At 49.2% G+C, this 26619-nt stretch overlaps 1 long non-coding RNA gene across 1 annotated transcript; it reads right to left on the reverse strand.

Moving 5' to 3' along the window:
- Positions 1-1777: 1777 nt before the first annotated feature.
- Positions 1778-26619, reverse strand: LOC129198924 (uncharacterized). The gene is made up of 3 exons (XR_008574554.1): positions 26440-26619; positions 24689-24923; positions 1778-1913 (listed from the first exon to the last, which is right to left on the reverse strand). It is a non-coding gene; the product is annotated as an uncharacterized LOC129198924 (long non-coding RNA).

The raw sequence follows: 26619 nt of genomic DNA on the forward strand, positions 1-26619 counted from the left end.
CCTGTCCTTATCTCGACCCAGAAGCTTTTTGTTATACTTTTTCTCTCTCCCCTGTCTGGTGAACAAGGGACATGATAGAGCGGCTCTGGTGGGCACCTGGCCCCCAGCCAGGGTCAACCCACCACAAGGGCACATTCAAGCGCAGATACAGGCATAACATATGTACAAGCGTAGATACAGAGTCACAGACACCATCACGCTCACAACTGCAGATACAAGCACAGTCACAGGCACAAGCACACACACTCCATTACGCCTGCAGCTCCAGCTCGTGATAGTACGGCCAGAGGTGCCGTTAAACTTTGCAGATGCCATTGCAGGTGGAGGTGACATTTAGGATGCCGTTGCAGGTGGAGATACCGTTGCAGATACTCGTGCGGATAGCATGGCAGATGCAGATATCAATGCAGATCCCACAGCAGGTGGAGACGCCGTTGCAGATGCAGAGACGACCGCAGATGCAGAGACAATTGCAGATGCAAATACCATTGCAGAGGGAAATGCCTCACAAATGCCATCACAGATACCTACATCGTTACAGGCACAGGCACCCATTAAATATACCGATACAATTCGAGATATCGGCACAAAATACAAACAGTTGGCGATACCGTTACAGACCCTGATACCAGTACTGAGACCGCGATACCAGTACCAACAGGCACACCGATACTGATACCACTAGTAGTACAGAGACCATTAGCGATACCCTTTCAGCCAGCGACAGAATGACTCACGCGGGTACGGAAACCAAACGCGCAGACACCTACAGAAACCACCGCAAGTCCATGTGCGGAGAGAGAGATACCGTTACCTACGCAGGTACGTCACATATAGGCTGCGAGTCTGACGTGTGGCTGCGGGAGGCCCTCCCGTTGAGTCACGAGGTTCAAAAAGGATCCCCTTGCTTTCTAAACTCCTTCTCGGAGAGGAGCCTAGGTGTGGCTAGGTCCAGTCTTAGGCCCAGGCTTGGTCAACGGTTTATGTCTAAAGGATTCTATACAGCCACATATGAGAGGCGATGTTTGCTTGTCGGAGCCCCCTAAAGGACTTTCGCAGAGACAGCAAAGTCGAAACAGATAGAAAGTTTATTAAAGCAACAGATATAGAGAGTTCACAACTGCCGTTAATAAATGCACTCATGCAATAGCACTAATATACGATTATAAATATAACGCTAGCAAAAGCCTATGCCGGTATTCTCGCCAAAAAAGGTGAAGTTGCAATGCTTACCAAGAAGGCGTCCCTATCTTGGGTGGAGGAGAAGGAGCACAGCCCCTTGACTGCCTCTTTGGGGGCTGCAATTTCTTCTCTCCCCCCGCCGGGGGTAACTTCCTCAATATCCTTTATACCCCAACCGTAGCTGTCCCCTCCCTGGGGGAAGTTTAACACGATTTGGGTGGAGAGTTGAGTACTATAGTCACCTGTGTTTAGCGTGTACTCCTTTTAGCTCGTTGCCATATTTAGGGGTGTCAACTGTAATATTCATTTCAGGAACAAGGAAGCAAAAGGTCTCGCTCAGGGCACCGTGGCCTTCAAGATTCTGCGTAGAAACCGTCTACCTGTTTATTCCGCATTCTCTAGCCAAAGCAGGGACATCTTGCCGCCATAGGAATCCCTCCTTTGGCTGCTTCTCATGCCGACCTTGTGGATCTCCATCTACAACGTCTGTAGAAGAGACAAGCGGACACCAGTGGTTTCAACCTCGTATCTGCCATTGCCACGTTATCCACCCCGTGACTCCAGTCACTCGATTCGAGATCCAAATCACGTTTGTATAAAGTCAAGCTTAGGGGTGTTCCTTACGTTTGAAGTTTCTTCCTCTTTACTTGGGCGTAGCTCCAATTCGGTCCAGCCGGGCACCGTACGTACTTGACAAATTAACACCCGGGTTAGCATGGATTTGGTGCAAGCTAATAATACACAGAACACAATACGCACAGCGATTACTATCAATATACATTGCAATAAAGAAGCAAGCCATCCTGAGCATGAGAATCCTAAACCACGTAAAACTTTGTTCAACCATCCTACCTTCGTGCTCCCTCTAAGGTCCCTATTTGCTTTCGCCACGCGCTTCACGTGGTCTAATTGTTCGTTAAGGTTTTGGGTTATGTTTGGTATGTGGATACAGCCGCTGTCGCTGCCTAAGTTCAAGTATCCGCACACTCCGTTCTCATGCACTGACGACAAATCTCATGTCGGTCTGTTCTGTAATGCCGTTTTCGATGTAGCCCGTAGTTGTACATTCAATTCTTCCAACCCGCCGCGAGTCGCATTAGCCAATGCTTCGCTCTGTCTGGTGAGGTTATACAACATCATTCGATTCCTGAACGCTGTTATCTGAGGTGGGAAAATTGATTCCAGAATCCATCCAGCACAGTTCCTGTTGTTGGGCGTTGCCAGGGATCTTTCGATTGTCTTTTGATTCATCCCCACGGAGCCGGAACAAGAGGTTGCTTCCTCCAGAGGGAGCGACGTGTTAACAATCCCAACGTGCGTTGGCGTCGCCGGCCCTCCACGGATAAAGTCTGTGGTCCAAGTTCCATCCCTGCTAACCCTCACAGTGTGTCCCACAGAGGGTATACTGAGTTTGGAACAAATTATGTCAGAACGGGTATCCCTGTTTGTCAAATCAGACCAAGTGTCGTTGATTGAAGTGGTGTAATTACGATGAGTACACCCTAATCAGAGGGCTTGAGCTATCAGGCACAATCTCCCAATTTCAGCTTCTTAACTACTGCAATTATAAACTTTAGTACAATTCCAATTACAGCATTTTGGACTATCTAAGCGAGAAATATTAAAGTTTGCATATTGGACATCGACGTGTATGGGATTGTCCGGTGATCCAATGGTCCCCTTCCAATCAAGGCACCAGTCACTCGTGCATATAATCCCAATCACCGTGTTGGGGTGCTCCCCGCTCCCCGGCTAGATGCATTCCCCATGGCGTGATGGTGCACTGGTCCTCGGAAGGACAATAGATTGTCCCGCTGGACCAGTCTCAAATTCCAGTGGTGGTTTAGCAATATTGCTGGGCTTGGACCTGCCTCCAACACAGACAAAACGCCTTGGCAAGCAACCTTAGAGGAGCCTGGGGCTGCTACCTGCCAATTCAGCCATCTCCAGAGGAGCCCAAAACACTCCAGCAGATTCCTGGAAGAGGTCCCGGGGCGATACAGAGCCCTAACCTGCTTCCGTTATGGACAAAATGCTGACGGTAGACAGAGCACCAGGACCTGCAGAAGCCAGGGGCCTGCTCCTGGCCTATCAGCGCCTCAGCCACCAGTGACATCCCAAGCAAGACGCTCCTGGAGGTGCCTGGGAGGAGACCTGGGGACCTACTGGCACTGCCCCTCAGTCCTACATGGAGAAATCTTTTCACGTAACTACTGAGGAGTCGTCGGCTGCTACCCAGGAAATTCAGCCACCTCCAGGGAAGGTCAAAGCCCTCCAGAGCTGCCTGCCAGGACTACCAGAAGCTGCAGAGCATGGACCTGCCTCCAACACTCATCAAACACCTTGGGTGGATTCCTTGGAGGACTCTGGGGCTGCTACCGGCCAAATTCCGCGCTCTCCAGAAGATGCCTTCACATGCCAGAGCTGCCTGGGAGGCCTCCGAAGGAGCTACTGGGCTTGAACCTGCCTCCTGCATGGACAAAAGTCCTTGGGGAGCAACTTTAGAGGAGTGTTGGGCTGCTACCTGCCAAAGTCAGCTGTCTCCAGGGGGGGCCAAGAAATTCTGGAGCTTTCTGGGAGGAGTCCTGGGGAGCTACTGGGCTTGGACCTGCCTCCAACACGGACAAAACCCCTTGGCAAGCAACCTTAGAGGAGCCTGGGGCTGCTACCTGCCAAAGGGTTAGGTTTAGGGTAGAGTCAGGGTTAAGGTTAGGGTTAGGGTAGGTGTAGGGTTAGAGTGTGGATTAGAGTAAGGGCTAGGGTTAGGGGTAGGGTTTAGGGTTAGGATTAGGGGTAGGGTTTAGGGTTAGGGTTAGAGTTTAGGGTTTAGGGTTACGGTTGGTGTTAGGGGTTGGGGTTAGGGTTTAAGGTTAGAGTGTGGATTCGAGTCAGGGGTAGGGGTAGGGTTTAGGGTTAGGATTAGGGGTAGGGGTTAGGGTTAGAGTTTAGGGTTTAGGGTTATGGTTAGTGTTAGGGGCTAGGGTTTAGGGTTAGAGTGTGGATTAGCGTTAGGGTTTAGAGTAAGGGCTAGGGTTTAGGGTTAGGATTAGGGGTAGGGTTTAGGGTTAGGGTTAGAGTTTAGGGTTACGGTTAGTGTTGGGTTAGGGTTAGAGTTACAGTTAGGGTAAAAGGCTAGGGTTAGGCTTAGGGTTTAGGGTTTAGGGTTAGGGTTTGGGTAGGGTTAGGCTTAGGGTTTAGGGTTAGGGTTAAGGTGTTGGGGTTAGGGTTAAGGTTAGGGTTAGGTATTTTGGTTGACTGTTAGAGTGGTGAGGCACTGGAACAGGTTGCCCAGCAAGGTTGTGGAGGCCCCATCCCTGGAAGTGTTTAAGATGAGGCTTTGGTAACATGGTCTAGTGGAGGGTGTCCCTGCCTGTAGCAGGGGGGTGGAACTAGATGATCTTTGAGGTCCCTTCCAACCCAAACCATTCTATGATTCTATGATTTAGGGTTAGGGTTTAGTGTGAGGATTTTGGTTATGGTTAGGGTTAGAGTTATAATTAGGGTTAGGGGTCAGGGTTTGGGGTAAGGTTGGGGTTAGTGGTTAGGGTTAGGTTCATGGATTAGCGTTAGGGTTAGGGCTGGGTTTAGGGTTAGGTTAGGATTTATGTTTAGGGGTCGTTTTAGGGTTTGGCTTAGGCTAAGTTTTGGGTTCGGTCTCTGTTTAGGAATAGGATTAGGGTTCAGGTTAGGTTTTGGTTAGGGTTACTGGTTACGGTTAGAGTAAGGGTTAGGGTTAGGTTAGGGTTATGGATTAGGGTGAGGGTGAGTGTTAGGGTCAGGTTTAAGGGTTAGTGTTAGCAGTAGACTATGGTTAGGATTGGCTTTGGTTATATATGGTTAGGTTAGCTTTGGTTTAGGGTTAGGTGTTAGGGGTTAGGGTTAGAGGTAGAGTTAGGGTTGGGTTTAGGATGACGTTTGGCCTTTTTGTTACAAAGAGAAGTAGAGGTTAGGGTTTAGGTTCAGGTCATGATTATGGTTAGGGTTTGTGTTAGGGTTACGGCCTTAGGGTTAGGGAGAGTGGTTGGGATTAGGGTTAGGGTTAGTTTAGGGTTAGGGTTAGAGATAGGTTACGGTTAGAGGTAGGGTTAAGGTTAGGTTTAGGTTATGATTAGGGTTAGTTTTAGGGCTAGGGTTAAAGTTAGTGGTAGGGTTAGGGTTAGGGTTTAGGGTGAGGGTTAGATTTAGGGTTTGGGGTTATGTTAAGGTTAGGGTTAGGGGCAGCATTAGGTTTTGGATTAGGATCAGGAGTTAGGTTTATGTTTAGGTTAGAGTTAGGTTAGGTTTAGGATTATGTTTAGCGTTAGGATTTAGGGTTGGGGGGTAGAGTTGCAGTTAGGGTTAAGTTAAGGTTTAGGAGTTAGGGTTAGTTTAGGGCTAGGGTTAGTTTTAGATTAGGTTTACATTTAGGTTAAGGGCTAGGGTTAATCTTAGGGCTAGGGTTAGGCTAAGGATTAGGCTTTAGGTTTAGGGTATGGATTAGGTTAGAGTTAGGGACAGGGTTAGTTTTAGGATTTGCATTAGGGGTTAGGTTTAGGCTTACAGTTAAGGTTAGTGTTAGGCATTAGGGTTTGGATGATGGTTAGGATTAGGCATTACAGTTAGGGTTAGGGGTAGGGTTAGGATTAGGTTTAGATCTTAGGGTTAGTTTAGGTGTAGGGTTGGCGTTGGATTAGGGTTGGTGTTAGGGTTAGCTTTGAGATTATGTTTAGGGTAGAAGTAGGGTCAGGATTAGGGCTGCGGTAGAGGGCTTGGGGTTAGGGGTTAGGGTTAGGGTTAGGGTTAGGGTGAGGTTTCGGGGTAGGGGGAAGGGGATAGGGGTAGGGTAAGGGTTATGGTTAGGGTTACCAGAAACAGTAGCCGCCATGACCAGAAGTCCTCCAATGGACCCAGGAATCCTCCAATTCCACCATTCACAGCTAAAATGCAGCAATTAGTTGGTCAGTGAGGGTTAAATTAAATATGACAGTAACATAATAAGGCTGACACCCATTAAGGTCAAAGATCACCAGGAGAAGGGTCACAAGGTCACCAGGTCCATGTGTATGGGAATCAAAGGTCATGACATCACCAGGTCAAAGGCTATAGGTGTCAGAGGCCATGGGGGTCAGGGGTCCTAAATCGTGGGGTCAAAGTTCAAAAGTCACAGGGCCAAAGGTCACGGGGTCAAAGATCAAGGGTCACGGGTCAGAGTTAATGGGGTTGAAGGTCACAGGATCAAAGGCTGAAGGTCATTGGGTCAACAATCAAGGGTTATGGGGTCAAAGCTCAAAGTTCATGGGAGTCAAAGTACATGGGGTCAAAGGGGCAAAGGTCACGGGTCAAAGGTCGGGGGGGTCAAAGGTCACCAGGTCAAAGGTCAGAGGTCACCTGGTCGAAGGTTACCCGGTCAGTGGTCACAGTTCATGGGGTCAAAGGCCACGGGGGTCAAAGGTCATAGTTCATATGGATCAAAGGCCTTCAGGGTCAAAGGCCAAAGTTCATGGGAGCCAAAGTTCATCAGGTCAAAATCCACAGGGTCAAAGATCAAAGTTTGTGGGAGTCAAAGGTCATCAGTATCAAAGGTCATATTTTCAAAGGTCAATTTTAATGGGGTCAAAGGTCACCGGGCCAAAGATCAAAGGTCAGAGGTCATGAGGCTCAAAGGCCAAAGTTCATGGGAGTCAAATGACATGGGTTATAAGGTCATCGGGGTGAAAGTTCACGGGAGTCAAAGGTCACAGTTCATGTGGATCAAAGGTCATCAGGGTCAAAGTCCATGGGGTCAAAGGTAAAAGCTCATAGGGTAAAAAAGGTCAAAGGTCAACATTTATGGGGTAAAGGTGAAAGGTGATGGGTGAAAGGTCATAGGGTGAAAGGTCACCAGTGAGGTGTTAGTGTTCAGGTTAGGGCTACGTTAGGATTAGTGTTAGGATTAGGGTTAGGGTGAGGCTAAGGGTTAGGGTTAGGGTTAAGGTGAGGGTTTAGGGTTAGGGTTAGCGGTAGGGTTAGGGGTAGGGTAAGGGGTAGGGGTTATGGTTAGGGTTAGGGGTTAGGTTTAGGCTTTGGGTTAGGGTTAGGGGCTAGGTTTAATGTTAGGGTAAGGTTAGGGCTAGGTTTAGGGTTATGGTTTGGATTAGGTTCAGGGGTTATGGTTAGGGTTTAAGGTTAAGGTTAGGTTGGGGTTACGGGTAAGAGTTAGTGTTATGGTTAGGGTATAGAGTTGGGTTAGTTTTAGGGTTGTGATTTGGCTTAGGGTTAGTTTAAGTGTTAGAGTTAGGTTTAGGTAAGGTTTAGGGGGAGGGCCATTAGGGTTAGGGTTAAAGTTAGGTTTAGGGTGAGGGCCATTAGGGTTAGGGTTAAAATTAGGTTTAGGTTAGAGTTAGGTGTTAGTTTTAGGGTTAACATTAGGGTTAGCGGTTAAGTTTAGAGTTAGGGCTAGGGTTAGGTTTAGTATAGTGTTCGGATTAGGGTTAAGGGTTAGGTTTAGGGTTAGATTAAATTTAGGATTAGGGTTAGGGTTAGGTTTAGGGGTTAGGATTAGGATTAGGGTTAGGAGTAGGGTAGGTTAGGTTTAGGGTTATGGGTAGGGGTTAGGGTTTTAGGGTTAAGATTAAGTTTAGGGTTAGGGTTAGGGTAAGGCTAAGGGTTAGGGTTAGGAGTTAGGCTTAAGTTTAGGGGTTAGGGTTAGTGTTAGGGTTAGGTACAGGGATAAGGGTTAGGATTATTAGCATTTGGGAAAGGGATAGTGTTAGGGTAAGGCTAAGGGTTAGGGTTAAGAGTTAGGGTTCAGGTTAGGCTTAGCCTTAGGGTTAGGATTAGGGTTAAGATTAGGGCTAGGATTGGGGTTAGGGTTAGATTAGGGTTACAGATACGGTTAGGGCTAGGGTTAGGATTAGGTTAGGGCTAGGGTTAGGGAAAGGGTTAGAATTAGGGTTAGAGGTATGGTTAGGATTAGGGGTAGGGTTAAGTATAGGGTTAAGGTTAGACTTAGGGTTAGGGTTTGGTTTAGATAAGTCTTAGGGTTAGGAGTTAGGTTTAGGGTTATGGTTAGGTTTAATTTAGGATTAAGGTTACCATTAGGCTTAGGGGTTAGGGTTACGGTTAGGGTTAGGGCTAGGGTTAAGGTTAGGTTTGGATTAGGATGAGGGTTAGTGTTAGGGTTAGGTTAAATTTAGGGCTAGAGTTAGGGTTAGGTTAGGGTTAGGGATTAGCAGTTAGGGTCAGGGCTAGCCGTGCCCCTGACGAACGTGCACACCAGTCTCAACACCAGCTGATATGTGAAGGAGCCCCGTCTCCTGTGGCGGGTAGAGCTAACTGCCTGCTGCTGATCCTCCCGCAGCTCTCCCAGACGCACATCAGTCTGTACAGCCTTAGCACATATGTTGGAGAAAGAACAGAGGGTGCAGAAAATTAGCAGAATGAGCTTTTTTTAACACCTTCATTGTATCATATTACACTGCAGCCTTAAAATCAGGGTTAGCGAGAACGTTTTTCTCCAGCCGCAAGCTTTAAGCAAATACTGGTAACTGATATAAATGAGCAATATCAGGGCAGCAAGTAAGGTCTTTTAAATCTTTTAAATTGTTGTGGGGTTTTTTTCTTTTAATCGCTTTAAGACTTGAGTTACAGTAAGGCAGTTTCTCATCTGCTCTGCCAGTCAGCACAGTAAGCTTATCTGAACATCCCACTATTAGCCCAACTGAGCTACATGAATGTCACATTTGCAGTCGGTGCTTCCATTTCCTTGGACTGTTTTACTGTTTTACAGCATAGCTCTGCTCTGAAAATGTTAGAGACTATAGCTAAAGACTGAGAGAAGCTAATGGATGCTGTGTGCTTTTTTCCAACTTAAAGAGCATGGACAAGTTCAGAAATTTTTGATAGAGGTGATATGAAGATGAATTAAGAACATAAATGAATTCAGGTGGAATTTCTCTGTATCTGCTAAAATGCTGCCTTTCTTCTTCCCCTTGAGGTAGAGTCCATTTAGTGGAAGACTGTTCTCTAAGTACTGGAGACCTTGAGCGTGAACGGTATCTTCTGGATGGGGGTGCCCTTGAACGGTGATAACCATCTGACCTTGACCTGCAACGATTGTTACGACTCTTCCCTTCGCCTCTTCTTGGATACGGTGGCGATCGCGAGTGGGAACGAGAGTGGGAACGACTAAATGAGTGAGAGAAGGAGGCAGTGTGGGAGAAGCACTGCAGGGAGACTTGGACCTTAAAGAAACCCAAACAAACCGACGAAAACAATAGAGGAAGTTAATTCAAACCAGTCCCTGGGCTGGGAAAGAAGGCCTAAATCTTGGGGGACCTCAAGTCTGGTGGCCTCCTGGAGAAGAAACAATTACCGTGAGAGATTTGGTGCTTCTAGAGAGCAGTGCCTGCCTGGAGTCTGGTTGTCAAAAACCTTTGCAGAAAGGTATGTTGTGAAGGAGCAGCAAAAGAGCTTGCTAGTGACTCACACCAAAGGAACTCACTCGGGGGGAAGACTGCTGCCCCTGCCCGGTTTTGGTTGGGAGATGTCTGCAGGAATGGTGGGCTGGCTGGTGTCAGGTGTTTCAAAGGTGCTATGCGGCCACAGCACTGCTTGTCTCACCCCTGCCTCACATCCAGGGCCACCTTGGCCCCAAGTGTCACTGAATGGACAGGCAGCCTTGTGCCGGGTACCGCTGCAAGGCTGGGAAGTGGCAGTAACTCCTGCCCCTAGTCCTGCCCCAAATTCAGCCTCATGGCTATTCCCTGTCTCTCGCAGGTCCTTTGCAATCTACAGCACATGGGCAAGCAGCCTGAAGCACAACGCCCGACGCACAAAGCCTGGCTGTCTTCCTGCCGCCACTGGAGTCCCTTCCTGCGAGTGAGCTGCTCGCCCTCTTCTTTCTCTGCTCTGGATCTGCCACCACGAACTGAAGGGCCACTGGAGCTGGGGGGTCTACAGCCCTGATTTACCATTCCAGAGGTAAGGAGAGAAAGTGACCGTCCGAGGGTTTCATGGGGATGGGAGAGCAGAGCTAAAGGTAAAAATAGATTTCCTCTGATTTCCAATATAACCTACAAGTAATCCACAGAACATCAGATCATCCTTTCACCTCTGGCTAATAAGAAAGCCTTGTCACCTTCTGATCATCTGCTGCCATTTTTTCCCCCTTTTCTCCTGGCAAAACTTGTCAAATTCACTTTCCTCTAACCTGTTCATGGTTTTGGTCAATCTGCTTGCTCTGAGGAATCTATTTCATGGACAAACTCTAACCAGTCCTGCTCAGCATGAACTTCCAGAGTGCAGCCTGGAAACTGGTGACAACCCACTGACTTCAGTGCTAGAAAAGTATTTTCTTGGACTTCACGCTTTTCATATGCAGCAGTAAAGTAAGAAAGTAGAAATTCCTGAGCTGGCCGTAGCATTGTTGTCGCTCAAGCATGTATTGCACATGGTAATGCACCTTTCTTGGATTTTGGTTGTTCAGATGAGGCGCCTCCAGCCTTTCTCTTTCTCCTTGGCACAGCTGAATTTCTCCTGTCAAAAGGAACAGGACTGTATTGAGGGAGGAGGTTGAATTTCTTCTCAAATGCTTCTTCCAACTGTGCTAAGCTAAAGGGCAGGCAAAGCCAATCCAATTAAATGTAACTCCATTTCTGTAGAAAAAAAAAATATCTTGTTTAGGAGAGTGTGTGCCTATATACATTCCTGTCTCCCTAATGTAGAGAGAGAGAGAGAAGCGCGCGCACACATGGTAAACATCATACTGTGAACCCAAGTTTGGGAGGAGGATGTACGCTCCAGCTTCTGCATTTGTAACTCAGTACAAATTGATTAGTTGCGTATATTAAAATTAGAAAAAAATACAGAAATGGGTTTCACGCTGGGGACATTTAGCTCTGTTTGCTGCACAGATTTGTCCAGGAGATGTGTCTGCTGTGTGAGGGGAAGGAAAACAAGACCATAAAACCCATAAATAAAGCAACCAATAGCATGGTTTGTAAAGCCTCACATGAAAGTCCTACCACTGGAATGGAACCATTCAAAAAGAATGGAACAATTCAAAGCAGAGGAATCACAGAGTCACAGAACGGTAGGGGTTAAAAGGGATCTCTGGAGATCATCTGGTCCAGCCTGCCCTGGGAGAGCAGGATCACCTAGAGCAGGTTGCACAGGATAAGAAACATCACTATTGCTCCTGTTTGATATTTTTTGGCATGGCATTACTTGGTAGTAGTGTTTGACCTGGAAGCCTTGAGAAGCCCTAAGATGAGGGAAAAGACCACCAGTGGTTCGGTGGCATCTGCCACATCACAAAAGTCATGCTTATGAGCATGACCTTTCCGATGCCAAAATTATCAGCTTAGCCTTTCCATTTTCCTGCAGGCTATTTGAAATATGGTGAATGATACTTGAAGATGCATTAAGAGTGGTTTTTAATATTGAACCAAATTAATTCAGAATCCTCGTTTTGCTTTGAGACAGATGAGTGAACCTACTCAGGACCCCACTGGAGTTAAGGGATCTCGTGCACTGCACTTTGCAGGAAGAGGGCCGCAACTTGCTCTCTTCCTGCCGTCACACATTCTCAGCTAGTCATGATTTCTTCAGTGCAATGTGATTGGCAGGAAAGAGACAGAAAAACACACTGAAGTACAATCTAAGAACACGCAGGCATATCTGGCCTCCTGCGAGGAAAGAGTAAAGAATTTAGTTCTGACAAGAGAATGGGAGCTCCGAACAAAATGCAAGCGAGATCCATGTAGATCCAATGGAGAGGAAGCCAACATCTCGCTTCAGCAAAAAACATCTCCTTGTAGGCAAAAAACAAAACTGCAAGAGACATAAAGTTATAATTCATTCCCTCAAAGTTGCTGGCCAAATCTCCAAAGGAAGAGGATGGCTCATCAGTCAGCTTTCAGTGAGATTACAGATCTCATTCCCTGTCTTAACAGCATTGTCTAGTTTTCATCGGAATAATCAGAACCTGCTGCACCACAACCACCAATAGTCACTTCAATAGCCCCTTCTAGGCAACCATCAAATCTATTCATCTAGTTTATGTCATGGCTTTCCCTGGGAAGATGACAGCTTTACCTAAGGGAAGCATGGAAGAGAAGATACTGACTAGCTCTCAGACTCCCCATTTCAAGGCATTCTGATCAAAAGTTTTGCATTCAAACCTTCTATTCAGCACAGAAACCAGTGCAAAGGGTTGCCCATAAGCCCGCTCAACGTGAGTATGTGAGAACACAGCAAGACCATTCTCACACATGCATTTCTCTGAAATGCTAATAACCTGTTGGACTAGCAAGGAAAATTCTACCTTGTTTCATGCTGCCTCTGATTATTTTTCTCATTACATCGCTTAGAGAAAAAGCGCAGAAAAGCAGACGAAAGTGAGGAGTTTGGGGTTTTGGCCTTCATTTGGTTTTTAAGATGGTTAAACTAGCAATTTTATGGCTTGCCCTCTCTGGAAGCATTTTCTTTGTTTCATTATGGACGAGAGCTTGGAAAAGCAAATCTAAGAGGTACTCTTGTTTCTTCTCAACAAAGCAGTCATCACCATCTGTTCGCGTTTGCCAAACACCCATCCAGGAAGACCAAGAGAGCAAGGGGTCCCAGCTGAAGGACATTCAACTGATGCCTGTATGAACTCTTTCCCCTCTGCTGAATAGCATCTTGGTGGCCTCAGCTTTCTGCCCTTCAGATAAGTAGCTTGTCACTACAGGACAAGGATAGCACTGTTTGTTCCCCACGCAAGCAAATACTTCAATCATTTATTTACATATCAATATTAAATATTTCACTAGAATCCTGGCAACTCCATGTGGGACACGAAAGCTATTTGCACTACAGCGCAGTCTGCAGTAAAGAAAACTGGCCTTGCGCTTTGATTCCAACACCGCATCCTCAAACAAAACGAGGCTGTTCCCTTTGAGGAACAGGGATGGAAATCTCACCTGCCATCCCAAAGTTATGCTGTGCCATTGCTTCACTTTTGGCCCCTTTCCTCAGGCTTGGTAACTCTTTTGCAGAGCCTGCTTTTTCCTCTTTGTAACAGGCGATGTCTGGGGTTCCACAGGTTGCTTTGTTGTGGGGCACCACCTGCACCCCTGGATTTGCCTCCATAAATGCATCCTTGTACTAGGAAAGAAACGGAAAATTACCAGTCGTGCCGGTGATGACATGATACTATCCACAGGGCAACAGAGCGCGCTGCTTATAAGACGATTTTATACAGTGAATAATCCTTCCACACCTTGATTTTTTCACAGTTTCATCACGTGCTTTGAGTCGGACCAGGATATCCTTCATCGAGGTTGAAAGTTAATCCTGAATCTGCAGCTAAAAAGTTACAAATTGTTTTTCATAGTTCCACGGTTAAGAATGTTCCAGATAGTTTTTCACAGTTCAGGATGTCACAGAGAGTTTTGTAAATAGCGGCTAGGGACTCCTGAGGATGGCCATTGTCCAGTGCTACCATTATGTCAGTTCCTATTTACCCAGACAAGGTGTCAAGGAAGACGTGCTTGTCAAGAGGTAGAAGCATAACCCCGATACATCGTTAGTCTGATCAACAGACCCTGAAGAACCATTGGGGAGTGCCAGAAGTATTGAGAAACTAGGGGAAAGGTAATTTGGGCCAGGGTCTCCGCAACCACCGACCCACGAGCCCCCTACCCAAATTATGCCACCTACCCAAAGATAAAGGCCGAGAAAAGAACCGAGCATGCCTTCTAGTTTGCATACTACCAAAAGAAATATGAACCAATCGTTGTAACTGGGAGTCTCCTAATTTGGAAGGTTTGTAGAGAAATATGAGAGAGAACAGGCATTAGGTGCGCTTGATTTGTGGAAATCCACCCAGCACCCAGGCCTGAATAAAAAGCAATATGTCTCCTACGTGTGTGAGAAGTGGCTTAGTGTACACCGCGTAACGAATCCGCTGTTTGGACAACAAGCGGATGTCTGGGAAGTCGAAATCTGCCATCAGGACAAGGGCTGCTCGTCCAGAGATTTCTCCTCAGGGCCTATCAAATAACTCCGCAGTGCGGGCATCCCGGCTGGGCCATCGGTAGCAGACACCCGCTGCAACAGCTGCTTTGTTTTCCATGCCCCTCAGCCTCACCCAGAGGCTCTCCACCACATCCTTGCTGACTGGAAGGGCTCTACCATCCAACCTCTCCCTTCCACAGAGTGCGACCCCTCCACCTCGCCTGCCCTGCCTACCCCTCCTGAACAGCCTGCAGCCTCCATGCCAGCACTCCAGGCGTGGCACTCGTCCCACCAAGTCCCACCAATCCCAAGGACATGCCAGCTCTGGGAACGCAGCAAGGCCCCCCCTGAACCCTTTCCCTCCCCAGGCAGGAGGGGCTGGGGAGGCTGTTGGGGCGGGGCGGAACACGCGGACACCCCACATTCCCTCCTGGGAGACGCCAGAGAGTCCTTAGCAGCCAACAGCCAGAACGCAACATGGCGCCGCCACCACTGCAGCTCCCACCACGCGGCCCCCGGGACCCCCCGGCACCCCGACTCCTCCAGACTTTTGCCCTTCCCCAAACCTTCTACCTCCAAGGTACAGACCCACCCTGACCCCTGCACCCCAGGGACACTCTTGGGGGCAAGAGCGGAGGTGACCATCGGCCATCGCTCCTGTCTCTCTTCCAGGCGCAGCCAACCTGTGCCCACTGCCCCGCCAGCAGCAGCCCTTCCCCGCAGCCTGGCCACCCTCACTGCACGTGGCACCCCAGGGCCCCCAGGCACTACCACCACCAGGTACGGCACCCCTGGCTGCTCTGCCACCCCGCCGCCTTCGCCATCCCCGGCCCCCGCGCACGCCCAGCATCCCCATCAGCCCTGTCCCCAGGGCACTTTTGGCACAGGGCTTCAGCAAGCCCAGGCAAGCGTCCCTGCTCTCGCCTGGCTGATGCGTGCCCAGGAAATCCAAGTCCCAGAGAATTTCCCCAATGCTTGGGGCCATCTCTCCCGCTTCACCTCCTAGAAGCCAGTCTCCTCCCTGCTTTGCAACCCTGTCCCACCAGCACAGCAGCTCACCCCGCGCGGAGCACCCCGGCCACAAGCTCCCCACGTGCCCAGCACAGAGCTGGGGGATGGCGGCCATCGGGGCCAGCTCGGTGGCTGTCCTTGGAGGGCCCCAACCCCCTGGCCCAGCACGGCTCCCTCTCACCCACACAGGTCTGCAGAAGGCTCCATGCGGCTGCTTCTTCGACCCCCGGGTCTTCCACATCGAGTGGACGGTCACCAACCTGCCTGCCCCGGCCAGCTCCACGCTCAGCCATGGCACCGCTTCTCTGCCGGCTGCTGCCCTGTGGGGGGGCCCCAGGGGCTGCAGGACCCTCCCGGCCTGGGCAGCCCCTCTGACCCCGCAGGGACAGCCGACACACCTCACACCCCAAAACTATCAGGGGAGAGCGGAGGCCCCAGCCCCCCCAGCACTGCCGACGTCCATCCCTGGCTGCCAGCACATCGAGGGGCAGCCTGCCCAGACCAACACCTGCGGCACGGCACCTCCTGTGGGGGCACACCCGGACACCAACATCCCCCCGGGCAGCCATGACTCCCCCAGCCAGGCCCTGGAGGACCTGGCAGGAGACCTTGACGTGTCCGATGAGGAGCTTCTCAAAGAGGCCCTAAGCCTCTTGGGTTGCTCCCTGGACGGGGTGGAGGCCACCCAGGAGGATGCCGGCAGCAGCCCTATGCATGGGGACCATGGTGGCACAGGCGCAGAAGAGAACATGGTGGCCCTTGCCTCCCCTGTGTTACCAACAGCCAGCGCCGCCTACCAGCACGTCGAGGAGCAGCCTGCCCAGCTCACTATCGACGGCACGGCCACCACTGCGGAGGCACAGCTGGGCAGCAACATCCCCCTGGGCAGCTACGACCCCTCCTGCCCTTCTGCTGCACCCAACAACCAAGCCCTTGGGGACCTGGCAGATGACCTCACCGTGTCCGAGGAGGTGCCACTCGAAGAGGCCCTAAGGCTCTTTGGTTGCTCCCTGGACACGGTGGGGGTCAGCCAGGATGCTTTCAGCAGCAGCCCTGGGCCTGGGGAGCTTGGTGGCACCGGCACAGCCACCCCCCACTGCCACTTTGCCTCGCTCTCCCTGCCCGAGGAGCTGCTCACCCCCGACTACAGCGTCCCCGAGATCACCGACGCCATCCTGAGCATGGAAGAGTTCTACACCATGGGGATGGAGCCCCAGGAGTCGTGGGGGGCTGCGGGGATGGCCCTGCCACCGTCCCAGGCTGCCGTCTGCGAGAAGCGGGGCAAGAAGCGGGGGCAGAGCGCCTTGCCAAAGCCGGCCAGCAAGCGCAGGGCTCTGGCAGGCAGCACGGGGGTGGCAGGGGGGGAAGTAGAGCCCGAGCAGGGATGAGGAGGAGGTGGGGGGAGTGGGGGATGGGGGAGGAGGGGTGGTGTATTTGGGGGGGGGGGGGGGGGGGTAGAGTAGCTTTGATGGGACCTTTTCTCTTGTGTTTTGTCAATTAAAAGCTGTTTCTCCAGAACGGCTCCGTGCCTGTGTGGGAGGGGGAGGGAGCACAGGGGGCACCGGGAAAATGGCACCCAAGAGGTGCAAAAGCCCCGCTGAGCCCCAGATCAGGGCCGGCGAGTCTCGAAGGGCACCATGCCACCCCCAGGGTCGAGTCACCGCTGGTGGGGCAGGCAATGGTGGGGGGGAAGCTCCCCCATCTCCTTCCCCAGGGGAAGCAGCCCTTTGGCGGGGGAGCCACGACAGGAGGCCTCCCTGGAGGAGGAAGAGGAAATCTCCCATAAGGAGCCCTTTCCTGCAGAGCCGGACCACCACGATGCTCTCGCTGCCCAGGCAGCTTTGGGGGCTGATGTCCTCAAAGGCCCTGCAGGCACTCTCCAGGCTCCTCATGAGGCAACCACCATGAGGCAACGTTATTAGCGCCTCTGGGACAACATCTTTAAGAAGGGCTAAAATCTGCTGGGTAAGAGCAGCTGGGAGAGATGGGTGAGAGTACGCGAGAGAAACAACTCTGCAGACACCAAGCTGAGTGAAGAAGGAGGGAGAGGAGGGAGAGATTCCCCTGCAGCCCATGGTGCAGAACGTGGTGACACAGGTTTGTCCCCATGGAGGTCCCCAGTGCAGCACAGAGTCACCCTGCAGCCTGTGCAGGACCCCACGCCAGAGCAAGCGGATGTGCCCCAAAGGAGGCTGTGACCCCACGGAGAGCCCAGGCTGGAGCAGGCTCCTAGCACGACCTGTGGCCCCGTGGAGAGTTGCCCACACGGGAGCAGGTCTTCTGGCAGGATCCACACTAGAGCAGTGCGCTCCTGAAGGACTGCACCCTGTGGAAAGGACCCACGCTGGAGCAACTATTTGGATTCATATTCACTGGCATTGGCTTTCCATCCCCAAACAGCCAAAAAGTCACAGGCCAGCTCCAAAATCAGGCTCTTAAATTGTATGTAAACTCTGCTTTTCAACTCTCTGCTTTCCTACCCCTCAAAGCACTTCAGTTAGCACATTTCCCTAACCGTACAGGCAAGAAAGACTTTGCAAGAGAAGCTGTGGTGCCTTCAGAATGATCAAACTCCAGGAATTGGCTTTTTATGGAAAAGAGTCTCCAACATGACAGAAATAGAAGAGAAGCTGACACGGGGGCTTAGAACCAGGCTCCAAGTGATGGGCGCAAGGACACATCTCCTACTCTCAAGCACAATACGGTGACGTCAAAGGAAGGGGAGAGGCTGCCAACTTGTAGGTCCCCTCTTTTGCCAGGACATCATTCCCTACCTCCTCCCAGCACCTGCTTCAGTAGTGTGGCAAAGACGAGGAGCACGGCAGCAGTAACAAGCCTTCTGCTCTCCAGCAATGGGTGCCCCAGTTCCCCACCTTCCCCAGAGCAAACTGGCTGACAGAAGAGTTGCTTCACCAAAGTGTCGGCTGTTTCTTCTGCCCCCAGGGCTGCACCCACAACCTCCTCAGCTCTCCCAGGCCCCACGCAGCTCCTGCATGTCCTCTCCTCACAGCCGCCACCTAATCCACAGAACAACTGGTGCTTAAAAGGATGTCGCTGTCCCCGTTTTTCCCAGTTCAGCCAGCAGGTGCCAAGGAGAGGAAGATCCATGCTCGAGGAAGCGGGGACTTTCCCAGGTTTCATCTCCAAACAAAGAGGCTGGAAGCATTGGCCCAAGCACGGCGGCTGATGCGGTCACTGCAGGAGGGATTGCAGACAATTCCCTGGGCTTCTCCTGCCTCGATTCCAATTTTGTATCATCATAAAATGATTACTTAAAGAATTATTCACACATTTGGCTTTAATACAAACCTCCAAATTAGAGCCAGCATTTTTACGTGAGAAACATTGTCACAGGAGAGCTGCAAATGTTCCTGACCGGCACTCCCACTTCACTGCCACTTCCTCTCTGTGCTCAAGGCCAGAATTTGTGAGGCTTCAGAGAGAACCAGGCTGAGAAAAAGCTTTGGGTGAAAACGTAACCTCTTTTTCTTTTTACTCGGGGTTGATTTGACCCCACGCTGGTTCCTCAGTGCAATTAACTACCTGGCTTCAAAAGCATTTCTGCAGGCTCAATGCAAGCTACGAGAGAAAAGCACAAGTGGGTTGGGACAGGCAAAGGTGTTATTTCTTCTCTCTACAGAAACGCAGCTCAAGTTGATCAAACTGCCGCGTTGCCGAAAACGCCTCCCTTGAGCTCCAAACGTCCAACTGCCACACCATAGCTGCAAAGATCTGGAATCACGTCATCAAGTCCTTACTGGCCTCCGCCAAAGGAACCAGTACAATAAAAACCACCAAGCGAAACAAAACACAAAAGTAAGCCTAAATATTTCCTGTAGACAGCCCAAAGCACTTTCTGGCTGTACATAGGCAACGAACTTGCAGGGACCCTCAGCGTGGCATCCCATAAAACACTCTGTGCCTGTGTTTCTCCCATAGTTCCCTTAGGGGGGAGTAGCAAGCTTAGAAAACTTCCCCTTACTCATCTCAGGCCTGAAAAAGTAGTGTACGGGAACATTCCAGCTGCCGTTTACTCTCTGCAGAGAAATTGGCTATGAATGAAGATCTGAGGATTCCCTGAGAGATCTTTCGTTCAGCACAACTGCTTCCAAAGCCTTGACAAATCACCACAACTTGGATATGTGGCAACCCAGCTGCTACTGAGCGGACGTTAGATCGCTCCATCTGCTGCCAGCAGCGGTCACAAACCAAACTCTTGCACACTAGTTCTGTGTGCAGTGCTCTGCAGAAAGAGAAGTCCCATGGCTGTAACTACCTTGGAAGAAAATGCGAAAGCTCAGAAGTCTGCCTAGATGGCCACAGCCATACCGTCCTCAGCTGCATTGACTAAACTCTCATTGCCCATAATCACCATTCACGAGTAGAAATAAGTGCTTTGCAGTTTGGTTTTTGTGTATCAGGCCACCTATGCAGAATGTTATAGAAGCTGGGTTAGGGTTAGGGTTGGGTTAGGGGTAAGGGTTAGGGTTAGGTTAGGTTTAGGGTTAGGTTAGGATGATGGTTAGGGTTACGGTTAGGGTACGGCTTGGTTATGGTTAGGGTTACGGTTAGGGCCATTAGGGTTAAGGTTAGCGTTAGGGTTGTGTTAGAGTTATAGTTATGGGTAGGGTTAGAGGTTACGGTTAGGATTAGGGGTTAGGTTTAAGGGTTAGGGGTTTGGGTTAGAGTTAGGGTTAGTGGTTTGGGTTAGGGTTAGGGGTTAGTGTTAAGGTTAGAGTTAAGGTTAGGGTTAGAGTTAGAGTTAGGGTTAAGATTCGGGGTTAGAGTTAGTGATGCGGTTTGGGTTAGGGTTGGGGTTAGGGTTAGGGTTACGGTTAGCGTTAGTGTTTTGGGTTAGGGTTTTAAGGTTAGGGTTAGGATTAGGATTAGCCTTATGATAGGATTCGGGTAAGGGTAAGGGTTAGGGTTAGGGATAGGGTTAGAGTTAGTGTTAGGTTTATATTTAGGGTTCAGGTTTGGTTTATGGTTAGGGTTAGGGTGGTTGAAGTGTTAGCGTTAGAGGTTAATGTTTGGGTCAGAGGTTAGAGTGAGGTTCAGGGTTAAGGTAAGTTTTTAGTGTTATGGTTAGGGTTAGGTTAAGGGTTATGGTTTGGGGTTAGGGTTAGTGTTCAGTTTTGGATTAGGGTTAGATTTTTTGTTAGGATTAGGGTTAGGTTTAAGGTCAGAGTTAGGGTTTGGAGTAGTATTATATTGGGGTTAGAGTAAGAGTTATGGTTAGGGATCAGGGTTAGCGTTAGCAGTTAGGACTTAATGTTAGGGGTTAGAGTTAGCATTAGGAGTTAGGGGTTAACGTTGGGGGTTAGAGTTAGGGTTAGGGTTCAGCTCAGGGTTAGGGTTGGGTTTATGGTTAGGATCAGGCTTATGGTTATTGTTAGGGTTAATGTTAGGTTCACGGTCAGGGTTAGGATTAGCATTACATTAGGGTTCAGGTAAGGGTTAGCTTTGGGATAGGGATAGGGTTAGGGATAGGGTTATGGTTAGGGTTAGGGTTCAGGTCTGTCTTATCGTTAGGGTTAGGGTTAGGGGTTTGGGGTTAGACTTAGGGTTAGGTTTAGGGTTATTGTTATCTTTAGGGTGAGGATTAGGGGTAGGATTAGCATTATGATAGGGTTAGGGATTAGGTAATGTAATACTCCAAATGCAGACCGGGAATCAGTCCATACATTCCTTCACTTTGTTCCAAGACTCTTGTTAGTGCAATCAATGCTGCTTTCTGGGCTGATGGTTTTGGTAGCAGAGCTTTTGCTTCTACAACAGTATCCACTGTGGTCACAGCATACACTGACATCCGGATCCCTTGTTTCACAAAGCTGCTCCCATCTGTATATAACTCCCAGTCGGGACCCACGCTGGAGCAGTCTGCTCCTCAAGGTCTGCACCCCGTGGGAGAGACTCACGTTGGAGCAGTTGGTGAAGGACTGTCTCCCGTGAGAGGGACTCCTCCATGCTGGAGCAGGGGAACAATGAGAGGAGTCCTCCCCCTGAGGAGGAAGAAGCAGCAGAAACAACGTGTGATGAACTGACTGTAACCCCCATTCCCCGTCCCCCTGTGCCGCTGAGGGGGGGCAGAGGTTGAAGCCGGGAGTGAAGTTGAGCCTGGGAAGATGGGAGGGCTGGGGGCAGGTGTTTTAAGGTTTGATTTTATTTCTCATTCCTCTACTCTGTTTCGCTTAGTAACAAATGAGGTGACTTTCCTCTCTAAGTTCAGTCTGTTTTGCTCGTGACGATAACTAGGGAGTTATCTCTCCCTGTCCTTATCTCGACCCAGAAGCTTCTTGTTAGACTTTTTCTCCCCTGCCTGGTGAACGAGGGGAGTGATAGAGCGGCTCTGGTGGGCACCTGGCCCCCAGCCAGGGTCAACCCACCACACACAGAAAACAAAGGAACAGCAAATGGAGACTTAGTTCAAACTTTAGGGCCACATGAAAGACCTATAGCCTATTATTCTTGCACATTAGATTCAGCAGCAAGAGGAACTCCGTTTTGCATAAGAGCTGTGGCTACCGCTGCTGAGGTAGTAGGAAAAAGCCGGAACATAGTCTTGGGACATCTCCTAGCACTCTGTGTGCCACATGAAGTGGAAAGATTATTGTAACAATATGCCGAGAAAGCACTTTCTCCACAAAGAGCACATAAATATGAACTACTACTTTTGCTTGCTGACAATTTCAGATTGGAAAGATCTTGAAATACCTTGAATCCTGCCACCTTAATGCCACTGCCCACGGATGGAGAAGAAGATGAACACGCCTGTGAACAGGTAATCCAAATGACAAGCAAACCGCGAGACGACTTGCGAGATGAACCTTTAGATAACCCAGATATGAACTTATTTACCGACGGCTCCTCCTATTGTGAAGAAGGATGGAAATGTACTGGGTTTGCTGTTACCGCAGAAACTAAGGTATCGTTAGCAGCACCTTTGCCTCCCACTTTAGGTGCTCGAGGCGCAGAGACCGTCGCCCTCACGAAAGCTGCACAATATGCGATCGGAATACGGGTTAATTCGTATACTGACTCTAAGCATGCGTTTGGAGTTTGCCATGCTACAGGTATGCTGTGGAAAGAAAGGGGATTTCTCACATCAGCAGGTAAAACGATCGCCCAGGGACAACAGATTAAAGAACTCCTGGAAGCGCTTCAGTTACCATCCCAACTAGCAGCGATAGATATTAAAGCACACACCAACCAAGAGAATCAATTGGCAAAAGGGAATGCGCTCGCGCACCAGGCTGCAAAAGCAGCAGCCCGACAAGTCACCTTTGCAATGACACTGACCCATCACGGAGAACTCGACCTGGAATTACCAGACATGCAGAAACCGTACGAGGAACTTCCCGAGGAAGACAGCCAGCTCTGGGAGAAGCTGGGAGCCGAACGGCAGAATGGACAAGGGACTCTAGGGGGGAAACCATTACTCCCAAAAAGGTACTTAATACCGATGGCGCGATGGCACCATGAGAAAACCCATGGTGGACCTGAAACTGTAGCCTCGAGAGTACAGAGACTGTGGGCAGCACCGGGGATTTACACTGCTATTAGGAGAGTTTGCGAAGGCTGTCGACTGTGCAAAGAGTATGCCTCTTTGAAAATTAAGGCACCAGCAGGGAAGCGACCTCCAGCAACACGTCCTTACCAAAAACTACAAATTGACTACACGGAGATGCCTAGGGCTATGGGATATGCTTATTTACTTGTGATTGTCGATCAGCTTTCGGGCTGGGTGGAGGCTTTCCCAACTCGAAAGAACCACTCAAAAGCGGTGGTTAAAGCTCTGTTGAAAGAGAGAATACCTACGTACGGAGTTCCTGAAATAATTGACTCGGACAGAGGAGCACATTTCTCTGCCGCAATTTTAGTGCAAATTTAGCATTCATGAAACATCAAGATGCAATTGCACACACCTTATCACCCACAATCATCAGAGCAAGTAGAAAGGATGACTAGGACCATCAAAGCCAAATTAGCTAAAAACCTGTAAACAAACTGGCTTGAAGTGGCCAGAAGCACTAAATTTACTACTTTGGGACATTAGAAACACACCGAGGCAACCAGTGGGTGCATCTCCAGCAGAAGTTTTATTTGGGAGAGTTTTAGCGGTACCTGGAACTTATATTCCAGTGAAAACGAGCCTTCTGGATGGAGATGAACAGGGAACTCAGTATTCGTTGTGCCTGCAGAAATTTATTTTTTTTTTTTTATGCAATTGCAAAATCATGCTTGTTGGTATCAAGGGATCGTATGTATAACAGTGATTTTTCAATGTTGTATACCCTGTCTTTCTAGTATAATAGCAAAATTGCAAGGAGCTTGGAGACATAAATAATTGCAGGGATGCAAAAAAAAAAAAAAACAAAAGGAGGGAACTGTAGAAAATATAGAAGCTTAGCTCAAAGAAAACTTATGCTAACCAGAAAGCTACTCAAGGCCTGGAAGGAAACTTCCAAAAAGGGGAAAATGTAATGGTGGCATAGAGGCCGTGAGACAGAAACTACAGAATGATTAGCTTGGAATAATTAGTTTGTAATCAAGGTAACAGGTAATGAAGCTAACTGACCATGGCAATGTACAATGCTCCTACGTTCCACGTACAGTCCCTACCCAACCGCACACTAGGCCCGGGAATATTAATCTTATGAAGTAAGTTGTTACGGACAGGTGCATCCACGGCGAGGATACTGCGCGTGCCTGCAAGAAGAGGGTCATCCAGCAAACACGGCTGCGCGACCACTGACGACCACCAGAGACCCCTTGAGGGCCACCGACTCAAATCACTGAGCATGCATGACGGGGAGGAGACTACGTAAATGAATTCCAAGAAATGATTCTCATAGGGCTGCCTTTTTTTGAGAAAAATGGTGAATATGTATGTTTTGAGTCTATATAACCTGTGCGTTGGTAATCACCTGCGTGCACGTTGGGCGGAGCTGATTCCCCCGTGCATCCAGCGCTGCAAGAAAGCAAACCTAGGGCAACTCACGTCTGGTACATTTCTTTTACAGATGGAATCGCTCCCATGATCAAAGAGCTGCAGGAACAGGGAGTAATTATTCAAACTCACTCCCCTGATAACTCTCCAGTGTGGCCAGTTTGCAAACCAAACGGGAAGTGGCGGCTAACCATCGATTATTGGCCCTTAAACGCAGGCACTGGTCCCCTGATTGCGGCCGTGCCTAATACAGCCCAACTGATTGTCACCATACAGGAACAGTCCCACAACATTTTAGCCCCCACTGATGTAACAGAGATGTTTTTCATGGTTCCTCCACAGGAAGGTGACCGAGATAGATTTGCATTCGCACAGGAAGGTATACAATAGACCTTTACTCCTTTGCCACAAGGATATGGGCATTCGCCTACCTTGGCACATCACGCCCTGGCCCCAGCACTATCAGAAATCATCCCCGAGGGGAGAGTTAAAACGTACCAAGACATTGATGATATAGTGGGGCGGGGGCGGGGGTGTGTGTCCGATGGCCCTGCAGTGGGACAAACCCAAAAGAAAAGAATTACTCACCTGGAAAGTTGAGAATTTCAGGTTCCGGCAGAAAAGGTACAACTCCCCTCCGCTGAGGTGAAGTTCTCAGGCAGATGGTGGAAAGGAGGAGCCGTGTGTATTCCCCCAAATCCTTGCATGAAGAAATCATGAGAATGTGTGACGGCAGGAAGAGAGCAAGTTGCGGCCCTCTTCCTGCAAAGTGCAGTGCACGAGATCCCTTAACTCCAGTGGGGTCCTGAGTAGGTTCACTCATCTGTCTCAAAGCAAAACGAGGATTCTGAATTAATTTGGTTCAATATTAAAAACCACTGTTAATGCATCTTCAAGTATCATTCACCATATTTCAAATAGCCTGCAGGAAAATGGAAAGGCTAAGCTGATAATTTTGGCATCGGAAAGGTCATGCTCATAAGCATGACTTTTGTGATGTGGCAGATGCCACCGAACCACTGGTGGTCTTTTCCCTCATCTTAGGGCTTCTCAAGGCTTCCAGGTCAAACACTACTACCAAGTAATGCCATGCCAAAAAATATCAAACAGGAGCAATAGTGATGTTTCTTATCCTGTGCAACCTGCTCTAGGGGATCCTGCTCTCCCAGGGCAGGCTGGGCCAGATGATCTCCAGAGATCCCTTTTAACCCCTACCGTTCTGTGACTCTGTGATTCCTCTGCTTTGAATTGTTCCATTCTTTTTGAATGGTTCCATTCCAGTGGTAGGACTTTCATGTGAGGCTTTACAAACCATGTTATTGGTTGCTTTATTTATGGGTTTTACGGTCTTGTTTTCCTTCCCCTCACACAGCAGACACATCTCCTCTACCAATCTGTGCAGCAAACAGAGCTAAATGTCCCCAGCGTGAAACCCATTTCTGTATTTTTTTCTAATTTTAATATACGCAACTAATCAATTTGTACTGAGTTACAAATGCAGAAGCTGGAGCGTACATCCTCCTCCCAAACTTGGGTTCACAGTATGATGTTTACCGTGTGTGCGCGCTTATCTCTTTCCCTCTCTCTCTACATTAGGGAGACAGGAATGTATATAGGCACACACTCTCCTAAACAAGATATTATTTTTTTTTCTACAGAAATGGAGTTACATTTAATTGGATTGGCTTTGCCTGCCCTTTAGCTTAGCACAGTTGGAAGAAGCATTTGAGAAGAAATTCAACCTCCTCCCTCAATACAGCCCTGTTCCTTTTGACAGGAGAAATTCAGCTGTGCCAAGGAGAAAGAGAAAGGCTGGAGGCGCCTCATCTGAACAACCAAAATCCAAGAAAGGTGCATTACCATGTGCAGTACATGCTTGAGCGACAACAATGCTACGGCCGGCTCAGCAATTTCTACTTTCTTCCTTTACTGCTGCATATGAAAAGCGTGAAGTCCAAGAAAATAGTTTTCTAGCACTGAAGTCAGTGGGTTGTCACCAGTTTTCAGGCTGCACTCTTGACTCCCGAGTTTCCTGCTGAGCAGAACTGGTTAGAGTTTGTCCATGAAATAGATTCCTCAGAGCAAGCAGATTGACCAAAACCATGAACACTTTAGAGGAAAGCGAATTTGACAAGTTTTGCCAGGAGAAAAGGGGGAAAAAATGGCAGCAGATGATCAGAAGGTGACAAGGCTTTCTTATTAGCCAGAGGTGAAAGGATGATCTGATGTTCTGTGGATTACTTGTAGGTTATATTGGAAATCAGAGGAAATCTATTTTTACCTTTAGCTCTGCTCTCCCATCCCCATGAAACCCTCGGACGGTCACTTTCTCTCCTTACCTCTGGAATGGTAAATCAGGGCTGTAGACCCCCCAGCTCCAGTGGCCCTTCAGTTCGTGGTGGCAGATCCAGAGCAGAGAAAGAAGAGGGCGAGCAGCTCACTCGCAGGAAGGGACTCCAGTGGCGGCAGGAAGACAGCCAGGCTTTGTGCGTCGGGCGTTGTGCTTCAGGCTGCTTGCC

Source organism: Grus americana, chromosome 38 (genome assembly GCF_028858705.1).
Source record: "Grus americana isolate bGruAme1 chromosome 38, bGruAme1.mat, whole genome shotgun sequence".
NCBI lineage: Eukaryota > Metazoa > Chordata > Aves > Gruiformes > Gruidae > Grus > Grus americana.